The sequence below is a fragment of the Petromyzon marinus genome, chromosome 6 (genome assembly GCF_048934315.1).
Source record: "Petromyzon marinus isolate PM22_M1 ecotype Great Lakes invasive population chromosome 6, UKy_Petmar_22M1.pri1.0, whole genome shotgun sequence".
Taxonomy (NCBI): Eukaryota; Metazoa; Chordata; class Hyperoartia; order Petromyzontiformes; family Petromyzontidae; genus Petromyzon; species Petromyzon marinus.
In genome coordinates this window covers 8,179,384-8,190,910 of record NC_133672.1, presented here as the reverse complement: position 1 = coordinate 8,190,910, position 11,527 = coordinate 8,179,384, and the positions used below count along the sequence as shown (strand labels likewise).

The following is an 11,527-nucleotide window of genomic DNA, read 5'->3' as shown; positions in this document are numbered from 1 at the left end:
GCAGCGCACGCAGCTTCCCAGGAGAACCGGTCTGGTGGAGCCCAGCACTGGTGCATCATCACCACCACCGCCATCAAGCTGCCTTTGCATTTCAATGACAAATCACACCGCCTGCACGTGTCACCCGAGAGTGGGAATGGTGTGAGGTAGAGTTTAATGCCTCCGCTGCCTGGATGGAGTCGCCTGCCGCCATCGTCCGTAGCTGCGATGCCCCAACTGTAGGACCCATCAAGCCATCGTGAAGGTGCAAAATGTGCGTCCGTCTGTCACGAAACTAGCGGCCACCTCTCGGCCACGCGCCGAAACAATAATCCTTAAATCCGGTTTTAATCTCGGCACAAACCAGTTGGCGTGTAACACTTTCCCCACTGTCCTGCCAGTCAGTCTTGTGGCAGTCCTTTGGGGCACGTTAGCTGTTTGTTGGCAGGGTATGACCGTGTGAGTGTGTTTCTTGTTGTGAGCTCAGGTTCATCAGGGTAAAATTCAACCAGAATAATGCATCGAGCAAGGTTGCGTAAGCGTTTGGTCGCATGAGACAAATGCTTCAGAATGCACCTTATAGTTTATGGTTATACCAATGCAAAACTCGGACATAGTGATAACCATCTGTTATGTCGATGTCCAAATAATGCTATATGAATATGCCGTACACGATGGTGGAACGGCTAACAGAGTGGACAGAAATAAAACGATAAGTATTAAAACAAATCTTAACGGAGGTGGGGAGAGCAGTCAGGGGAAGCAAATGAAAGTGCAGGAACGATCGCAGGGTGCCAAGCGCACTGCGCTAAAGACCTGGCGACGTGCGTTCTATTTCCGGCCACAGCCAACATCAGTGGCGAGAGATATGTGAACCAGTCCTGTACCGCTCCCATACCGTGTCAACCCATACGGTTTACCCATATTCTTGAACAGGGAAATTGAGTTTTCAGGTCCATACGGTGTACAGCCGTTTCAATATGGGCAATTTTTTTTGTCAATTTGTGTTTTTCCCTTATGATGGGGTTTTGTAGGATGAACGTTGAGATTCATAAGGGCACGGGGTGACCAATAAGGTCTGGATTGGTCTCTAATAAGGTAGGACACTGATAAGGGGTTGATAGTTGTGCGCTCCCTTCACCAACCCGCACGGACCAGCACGGTGAAGTATGGTCAGGCCACCGTCATTACCAGAATGGTGTGGTGTGACGTTCATCGAGGTGTTTGGTTGACAAACTGCTGTAAATCATTCGTGTACCTGTTATTCGTGATAGGAGTTGGATTAGAGAGACGAGAAAAGGAGTGAAAATTGTCTGCCGCATAGATTTGCACGGGGGACAGCAGTGCAGACCAACAGCAGACGCGAGCTGCAGACAGTGGGGGGAGCAGCAGAGAAGGAGAATGAGCGAACATCCATTGATTGGGGGTTGATTTGCTGGGCTGCTGGATAGGAGGGCGGCAGTTCGAGAGATTTAAACCAAAAAAGATATATTTTATTTTACCATGTAAGGCCCACTGAGCTATTATGAACAAATGATAGCTCAACGAAGTGGCTTATCACGCGGAAATGTATAGCAGCCAAATCCTCTATACGACATGTTGATTCTAAATGTGGAGGGGAACAACCGGAGGACCCGAAGCTAAATCCACGCGACCACGGGGAGAGAGAGAGACGCGCAAACTCCAAATTCACAGCAGGCGTCGGGGTTGGCATCGAGCCCACCTCCTCCACACCAGGCGAGGGAGTTAACATCTAGCCAGCGTGGCGCCCCTTATGAGCCCGTGGAGACCGGCGGAGTGGCGCTAGCGGGGCCACCGTGACACCCTCGGGTTCTCTGCCCTGCGGTGTCGCGCGATCGGCGGCCACTGCTCCTCCTCCTCTTCACTGGGAGCCACCGTGGCGCGGCGCCGCGTGGAATGAGCTCGCGTGCCGCACGCCCGGACGTCGAATTTCTCAAACAACCGATTCGGTGACGCTGCCTCCTTGGTTACTACTACTCTACGTGACGAACACATTAAATGCGCCAACAGTGGTTGACCCAACATCGGCACGTGGTTGTAACCGTTGAACCAATATTGGACCAGTATTGGTCCAACGTTCCATGTTTACCGGGAAGGGCCATTGACCGAAACGTCGAATTCTGTTTTTGTTCTGTTTTTTTCTTAAGGTAGCGTCACAATCGACGAGTATTTGTTTCCGCTCATTGCTTGGCGCGAATACCAACACTGCCAACGCTGCTGCTGCTTGTGAGTCGATGATCGCGCGTCCTTGCAGTCCGAGTGTGGCACCGGTTGCGAAGTTGGTGGTGTGGGGGGGGGTGCAAAGGTGGAGAGGGAAGGGGGGGGGGCGGTATCGGCGTTGTTCTTTAGGGGGGCGGGTGTGCTACACGTATTGGTTGTTTGGGGGCGCGCGCGTGTGTGTGCATGCCATGACTGAGTGGAGTGGCGTGTCGATTGTTGGGTCGTGTGTCGCGGCGCGTGTGCCGCTATTGTTGGACGTGTGCGGCTGTGGATTGGTGTGGGAAGGGGTGTGTCGTGGGGACGGCTCCGTTGGTTGGCTCCCCTCGTGAGCTGTCCGTCCCCTGACGACCGCGCCGGCCTCTTTCCATTCTCGGACTTGGCGCAAACAGCGCGGGGCTGATGCCAGCTACTCCGTGCCGCGTTACGTGCAGAGGGGCAGGCGGGGGGGCGGGCGGGCGCGTGGGTGGTGGAGCGAGGGTGGAGGAGTGGGCGCGTGGGTGGAGGAGCGAGGGTGGAGGAGCGTGGGTGGAGGAGCGAGGGTGGAGTAGCAGGCGCGTGGGTGGTGGAGCGAGGGTGGTGGAGCGAGGGTGGTGGAGCGAGGGTGGGGGAGCGAGGGTGGAGGAGCGAGGGTGGTGGAGCGAGGGTGGTGGAGCGAGGGTGGTGGAGCGAGGATGGAGGAGCGAGGGTGGAGGAGCGCGCGCGTGGTGCGTGCGGCAGTCGCCTTCAGTCGCTGCCGCACGCAATTCAAACGTTCTGTGGCGGTAACACTGCGACGCTGTGCTTCCACATTGAAGTTCAGTTGGAGAAATGCCTCCACTTCTATACAAATGATTCCCTTTCATTCAATGCGTATTAAAAACATTGTCAACAAATTCGTGGTGTTCAGTGGCAGACTTTTTAAAAGACGGTTTTGATGCATCATTTTTTTTTACAACATTACAGTACACTGTGCTATGAAATAGGCAAATTATCCGAAACGTCGGCTGCTATATTTTTTTTTTATTTTAAGGCCACTGTGTTATTGACGAATGCATTTTTGACATTTTTTTTAGTTTGTTCAATGTAATTTTTTTTGTTACCGGAACAGCACTGGAGATAAATGTTTTGAGTACAGAACACATCCCATAGATGCCGCGTCCTCCAGCAGAATCTAGCGGCAGCCCTCGCTGCAACCGGCCGAGGTGAAGAGGCATTGGGGTCCTGGATGCTCTACTCGGAACGCCACGATCCATGTTACTGGCTGCACCACTCTCGGTCCTGTGTCTCATGCGTTTTATTGCCTACAGCTTCCAGTCTCCTTTCTCACTCAATGTACCTTGGCAATGCCAGTACGCTATTTTTTACCAACACAAATTAACGTGTGTGTAGTCAGCACAATAATTAATATTAAGCGACGTTTTAAAATCAATTATGTAATCTTTATATGCCTGACGGTTGTTCAAACCTGACCACCTATTCCCGGCCGCTCTAGCAGTTTTAACGATGGAGATTTATAGGGGAAAGACAACTCAACACATTCGTCAACAACACTATGGTTTGACATGTACAACAGTCGACGTTTTGGGCAATGTCCCTTTTTCACAATGAGTGTTTTTTTTTCTGTTGTGCTTGTGCAACCACTGCCAACGCAGCAGCAGCAACATCACCAACATGTTTTTTTTATTTCGATATCTGGCAATAGAGTGATTTTGTAAAAGTTTATAGCCTTGTTTTAACTCATGAGCCATATGCTGTACACACACGTGTCAGGAAAGCACTGCGAATTCAAAGCCGTGGTTATTTTTATTCTGGCTGATGGCTGATGCAATAATGCCAACGGGTTGGCATTATTGCATCTGAGCGAACTCTGTTGAGTGGGGGGGGGGTCTGACCACGCGAGCACGTTGAACCTATATAGGTCATTATTCTGGTATCCGTTCAAACTTTCCCTTTACAAAACGTATCGCTCAATGAGAAACATTCGTCAAGAACACTCCTTAAAATGCCACCGCTCCCGAACACCTCTTATTTAACGGGTTTTTGTTCTTCCTTTTAAGGCCACGCGGTTGCATTCACGACTCTGCTGAGTATGAACGGTTCTTGTGCTTGAGTGACGCAGCAACAGGAGCATCAGATAATTTGTTACATTTGAACGGAGCAGATTTAGGCAACTGGCAATTTGGGAGCGCCCCCTGAGTTCGGGCGATGTTATTTTTATTTAGAAGGCAAATCGATATATATTTTTTTTAAGATTTGGGACTTAAAACCCCGCTTCTAGTGAGACCGAGACCTCGACCAGCCATCATCTCTCATAAAACTTAGCCCGCCGGTTGTCAAAGGGGGACTTTCTGAAAGGGATCAAACTAATTGGATGCACCTGCTGATTAGAGAAGACCCAATGTCCCAGCAGGACTCGGCACTCGTGCGTGTGTGTGTGCTGGCACTAAATCGAGAAGTAGGTTAATGTGCCTGTGACTTTCAACTATTTGGCGACTATATTCAATATTAAGCTTTACTAAAATTGCAAACGCAGAGTAACACAAATTGATCGACATCCGATAGGCGCGCAGTGACGATCGTTCCGTCACGACACGCGCACCGAAATCGTTCCGTATAAGGATTGACTGTTTATGATTTACGATTAATGAATATGCCTACTGTCACATTTAGACCAGTGGAAAGGGGAAAACGACTATACAAACGAGACGGGGGGAGGGGGGGATAAACTGCATCCGAAATGGTTTAAATGTTACAAAACTTATTTTAGATTCACGAATGAAATTCGCGTTGAATCGTTAACTCGCCTCACGTAGAATACATGGTAGCAACTTACAGAGGTGGGAACCACAACCTTTATACCCCTACAAGTCCAGTCCTGCCCCCCCACCTCCTCCTGTTACAACTGTTCTCACCAAATGTACATGATGTGCCCACTGGTTGCCATGCCCGAGTGGGTCGTGTCATTTACGTGAACCCAGTAAAATGTTTTCCGTCAATAGAGGAAGTGGCATCACCTCGCTAATCTAAGCCTATACCGTGCCTGTACGCATGCGAACATACTTTCGCATCGACGTAACCCTTAACAAGGACTCGTCCCGTCCGTTGAATTAGTCTCGTTCAGCAACATTTGGCCGATCGAGTCACGCAGAAGCCTCGCCATTGGTGCGGAGTCGGCAGGCCCCCTTTTCCGACGAGGAACCCAAATTCTGAAGGACGTTGGTCTTTGATCCCCGGGTGCCCTCCACGCGTTCTCCTGTCCCACCAAACCGTGCCCACTCCGCGCGTGGTTTAGACGCCCGCCACGCGCGTCATTGCTGCGGTGCGCAAGGACGAACCGCATGTACCCCGTGCCGGCTCGCCAATTCAGGGACAGGGGGTTGGCCCGTGCTCTCACGGATGGTGGCGTTGAAGAGACAACACGGATATGCACTCAAACCTTTGGCAACCCTCTATCGGAATATATCTGTCGCAAACTCTGTGCCACGAAATTTGAATGTTATGGCCAGGTCACTCCTGCAAGTGAGACTATCCTTGTCGCTGTAGTTGTCACCCGGTGAAATAATATACACATTAAACGCATTTAAGCTGCGACTGTGGTCACCCAGAACAGACCACGGGACGTAGAACGACTCAGTGCCCGAGATTCACAAACACGAAGGAGGAGGCGCCATCAACAGCGATGATTCAACCACCCCGCCACTCCTGACGCAATTATTTGGCTGAACCACCTCAAGCGCAAGATTACAGCTGTCTCCCTACGTGAATATCAGCCACGGGAAGATGATTACACTCCTGAACTCTCGTCACCTCTGGAATTATGAACCGAAAATTTCCGCAACGCTTGCGCTGCTGTGACACGCGCGCATTTTGCCGGGGGGGGGGGGGGTTATCTGGGAGGACACATACCGTTGGAAGACACAAGTCTTGACTAATCTCTCCAGCCAATTTGGTAACACTGTGCGCTTTGTCTGGGTCTCTACGAGTCCTCAGCTCGCGGGTGGTGGGACGGGACACGGCGCTGGACAGATTTCTCTCCTGTCCACCTTGGCAACGGTAAACATTCCAAACATGCCTAGCTTGCAAACATACGACGTGTGTGTGCGCGTGTGTTTGTGTGCGCGTACGTCCAAATGCAATCGTTGAACCCGAGCTGGGGTAGACTTTTTAATTCAACCCTCAAGTGTTGCTGCTGCACCTTGAGGGATGCAAGCGAGTTGCTTGGCAACACGGTATGCTGAGTGTGCATGACGTTTTTACTGGATGAGATCAATCGAGTGTTCACCAACTATCTGGTGCGTGCGGTGTGCACTGATTTATTTTCGATCGGGTTAGGTTGGTAATCACGAGCAGGGATGTGTCGTGGGAACTGGAGTTGAGGAACGCCGCCGGGGGTGGAGAATTGGACAGCAGTGAAACCACGTGGTTTGTGAAGTTGAGCCCCATGTCTCGTGGCGTTGGTGAATATTTAACATATTCGCGTCCGATTTTGAGCGAAATCATGGAAATCGCCAACATTGTTGACGCGGTGTATTAAGGCAGTCTCGTCGGGATTTGAATCTAACCAAGCAATCGTCACACTATCGCGATATTTTGGCCGCCGTCGTTATTTCCAGCTCAAATTGAGGCATTGGTACTCATCCCATGTTCACAGCCCTGAGCCAGCGGTGGAAATTCCACATTGCTATGGTGGGAGCGAATCTATGCACAGGACAACCATCGTTGACTTCCATGCAAAGTGGTGCTCATTTTTTTTATCCACCTCAAAATGATGGCCTGAGTCAATCCCTCAACCAGGATGTGAACCTCAACTTGCTCTGCCGTCGAGTGATCACATTTGTGCCACGTTTCTCATCCGACTGCACGCAGTCTTTGTTTGTGGCGGCTCTGCTTCAACGGCCTTTCGTTATTCTGTCACGTCAGCTCACTCCTGCCATTCTTATGTAACACTGCGTCTCAAACAGCTCTATACATATGCGGTACAGCTGACCACAGTAAATATATGAGATGGCTTTTGTATATTACTACTGCGTGATAAGACTAAGATCCCCCGTATATTCTAGATTTAAAGCTTTCGTGACTGCTAGGATCCATACTCTTTGGTTCTATTGGGTAAAGTCACGTAGGTGAACCTATATAGCCTTAACATACTTTTGGGGCAAGTTCTGTTAACGATCACCTTTGAAAGCCGGCACGGCACACGAGGAGTGGCTAGCCAGCACCACGCCCGACCGCCTTTGCCTCCCAGTGGCGATGTTTACACACCGCACCAGGTACTCCTTTGATGCCGAGTCGACCTAGGGGAGGCTTAGGACCAGTTGCGTGCCAAAACCCACACACATTACCGTCGGGACGGAGCGATCTGGACTGAGCTACAATCCTGGTCAATGGTTGCTCTAAAATAGGCAAGTAAGGCCAATTATTGCCCACGATGTTACACGGCTGTAACGAGTGTCCAGTGTCACATGAGGGCAGTGTCGACGAGGTGGTTCGCGGTCAATCGGGAGGGCAACTCGGCACGCGGTCCCCCCTACTCCTCCTATTCGTCACCCGCGTGCCCTCTGCTGCGTTCAGCGTGACCAAGTCTCGGTCGGACGAGGCTACATCATCATTATTGTTATTATTATTAAAATTTCGGTCAATCGGCGTCAAACAGATAGGCAATGGCTGGAACCCCAGGGAGAGGATCGTGCGCGCTCCGCCATCCGCGTTCGAAGCTACACGCCTCGGGGAGGGGGTCGGGAGTGGGGGGGGGGGCTGCGCTTTGCTGACGCCTCACTCCCCATCTTGTCCCCGAACTCCATAGGGTTAAAGTACCCCCACCCCCTCCCCATCACACGGGGTGCTAAGCCCAAACACGCCGTCAAACACGCTTGTCACTATAGCCGCATTCTGCTGACCTCGGTGGGATTGGCGTGGGTTCCTGTTGCAAATAATTTAATGGGGGGGGGGGGGGGGGTGGTGCACGCGTCAAGTTGTGTTTTTTTTTAGATTCCATCATTTACAAGTCATGCCAATTGTATTCCAAGCGCTACAAAATGAAACAACAAATGATAAATGATAGAGGCGAGACAAAAAAAGACACAATCGCCCATTCTTGAGCCGTAACAATTGCGTCAAATCGCTGGCAGCGTGGGGGTGGCGAATGGTCACTTCACCCGAAGCGGCGCGGGCCAGGAATTTCTGGGAAACGCCGTCGACCTTCCAGTCCATCAACTACATTGACGCAAGTCGGCGTTTGTTTTTTGGTAACAATGTTGCGTCGGACCAAAAATTGGGTTTCGATGCGGGTCTCGCGCATCCACCGTCCGCATCCATCGCGGCCGCGTCTCCCTCGTGTGCGTGCGTGTCTGTGCACAGAGAAAGATCGCGTCCGAGGCTTCACCGCCATGAGCTACGACTTTTCGGGACTTCCCACGCTGACCAAGCTCAACCAAATGCAGGTGAAGTGGCCGCCCGCACGGCCCGCGCCTGGTTCACTGGTGAATCTGGACGCCGCGGAGGGAAGGGACAGGAGGAGGAGGAGAGAGCTGAAAATAAATTATAGCGCGAGAATGCACGGGTACCGGAATGCTTTTAAATAAATACAACCGCGATTGTCAGCAGTGAACAAAGTAACAATGTGACGCAGCGCGAGACGTTCGCAATAACAGGGGAATCCCGCTGTTGCTGCCCGCCCCCCCCCCCATCTCGGCAACGCATTTCGTTAATAACGACATTTTTTCTCACAGCAGTTTTCCTTCTCGAATGTTTTATTGCTTGGAGAGACTTGCACCGGTGCGGTACGATGCACGTCCCTGCAGTGGTGACATTGAAGGCCCCCCCCCCTTCCCCCGCCCTCCTTCACCTCCGCAATATTTCAAACCAGGGCCACCACATCTCCCCCCCCCCACGACCTGTTAAAAAGCTCCCAGACAATTCGCCTTCCGGTCACCCAGTACAAAAGTCTGCATCAATCAGTAAATGGCTGCACTCAACGCAACTTCTGTATTTACTCCGTTCGGCAGCCAGACTGTTTGTTGGCTGCAGTGACATGATTCGCAGGTCAAAACCACTCGCAACCCCCCTTTCTGATCTCACGCCGGCACGAGGCAATCTCAAGTGGCACTCATGGCTACACTCGCCTCCTTCTCTTATATCGCTCCTTCCACCGCAGGCAACCTCCGTGCATCGCGATGGGTGACATGGAGCAATGGGGAACCCCAGGCCGTGATCACAGCAGTGGCCTTGGAACGTGGTCAGCATGGGCCCTCGTACATAGAATGGTGGGGGGGGGGGACCTTCGATCCAATTGCCCCCCCTACACTCTCAGCCCGGTGCAGTTGCACCGCCTGCGCTCTCCGAGAGCCACGCCGCCGGGGTGCTGCCACCTCGGGCCGGTGCAGTTCCCCCCTTAAATTTCGATTTAAAGCTTTCGTGACTGCAAGGACTCATCTTCTTTGGTTCTTTCGGTAAAGTCACGTACCGAAAGAACCAAAGAAGATGAGTTCCCCCCTTGTCATGCGCGCGGCAAACGGCGCGGAGAGGACGCCGCCGACAACCCTTCGCCGCCACAGAGTGCCCACACTCTTCTTGGGATTGTATTATGGGGTTGGTATTGTGGTCGGGATTGACATTGTAAGGAAGAATTGATATTGAGATATGGGTTGATATTTTCAAATGGGTCTAGACAGCCAAGAGGATTGTCTAAATCAGTGGTTGCTCAACCTAGTTTGGCTACTGTACCCCCTTGTTGAATGTTGTTCCAACCGAGTGTCCCCTCTTGCCTGACCCAACATGGTTCTGAAAAAAAAAATCAATATATGAGTGATGAACATCAGTGTGTTAATCAATTGTCCGTTTTGTGAGGTATCCTAACTAGCGAGCAACTGCAAGCAAATAGAAAAAAAAATGCAACGGGCCCTCTGCGTGCGTGAGGCGAATTGTTCGCGATCGATGGTTGCTCTTGGAAACCAACATTGTTTACAATCAATGAGTTTAGAAAGGTCTTTGATGTCCGTTTAACACGTAGGCTTTCGCGACCAATATCATCGATAAAAGTTGTTTTGGGTTAGATTGCGAAAATGTATAAATGTGTCGTTAAACCCGCCACTACCCGACACAGCCAAATGTTGTGGCTGGGCTCTCCAACACACCGGCGTGCTGTACTAGTGACGAATTGTCACGTTCTGTTAACGTGACAACCCTTACTAGTTGGCTGTGTCGGGTGGTGGCGGGTTTCACGACGCATTTATATATTTACACGATCTAACCCAAAACCCCTCAACTATGGTCTTTTAAATCGTTCTAGATGACCATAGTGAATTACATTTTATCGTAATTATTTTATATTTGCAGATTCATACGTGATTATTCACCAATGACTCATGAATGATGTAACGTCACACATTTATAAATCACCTCACGTACCCACTGGGACATTGCCACGTAGCCCCCAAGGGTCCACGTACCCCCGGTTGAGAACCACTGCTCTAAACTACACAGTAATTGTCTTCATATATATGGAGGTATAGAATGGAGTTCCTGCTGTTATTTTGAAACATGAAGCTGAATTTGGGTAGCGGGTTGTCATGGCGGGCTAGCTGCTGCAAATGCCTCAATCTGTGCCCTAGCCTCTTCATCAGCAGCAGCCATGCCATGGTCAATCCACTGTTGGACGAAGCCCTCCCACAAGATGTCACCATCAGCCTCAGCGACGTAATAATACTATGTAAAACAATTTTTGTTCCTGGGCAGTAAGTGTTATTTCGTAATTGCTTATGCCTAAAAAGTATATTAGATGGCTATTATTCCTCACACAAGACAGTAATATTTGAAATTTACCTATTTCCAATAAGAAAACGGGCGAATTTGTGTCTTTTCGTTCACATAGAGTCAGAAAAAACAACATGAATCAAAATTTACATGTATTTATACTAAAGTAATACAAAAATTACTACAAAAGATTTAGAAGCGAGTCATTTTTCGAGATTGTTCCTCCCCACTGAGGACTCGGTCCGCTGTGGCCAGTCCCGCCTGTGCTAGTGCATCGTGGTGTCTATTTTGTAGTAAATTTTGTATTACTTTAGTATAAATACATGTTAATTTTGATTCATGTTGTTTTTTCTGACTTTATGTGAACGAAAAGACACAAATTCGCCCGTTTTTTCATTGAAAATAGGTACATTTCAAAATATTCTGGTCACAAAAGCATAGTTTGTGGGGAATAATAGCCATGTTCTGTACTTTTGAGGCATAAGCAAGGCAAGAGTCAAGTCGGATTCTTGGCCTCGTGTAAAAAATGTAAATGAAATAAAGTTCAGCCGCAGTTAATGTTTACATTCGGTGTTTG

The 11,527-nt window shown here is 50.1% G+C and overlaps 1 long non-coding RNA gene across 1 annotated transcript; it reads left to right on the top strand.

Moving 5' to 3' along the window:
* The first annotated feature begins 2,868 nt into the window (after window positions 1-2,868).
* On the top strand, window positions 2,869-11,514 carry LOC116939572 (uncharacterized). Its single transcript, XR_004402430.2, has 3 exons — window positions 2,869-6,252; window positions 8,557-8,639; window positions 9,353-11,514. It is a non-coding gene; the product is annotated as an uncharacterized LOC116939572 (long non-coding RNA).
* The last annotated feature ends 13 nt before the right edge of the window (window positions 11,515-11,527 follow it).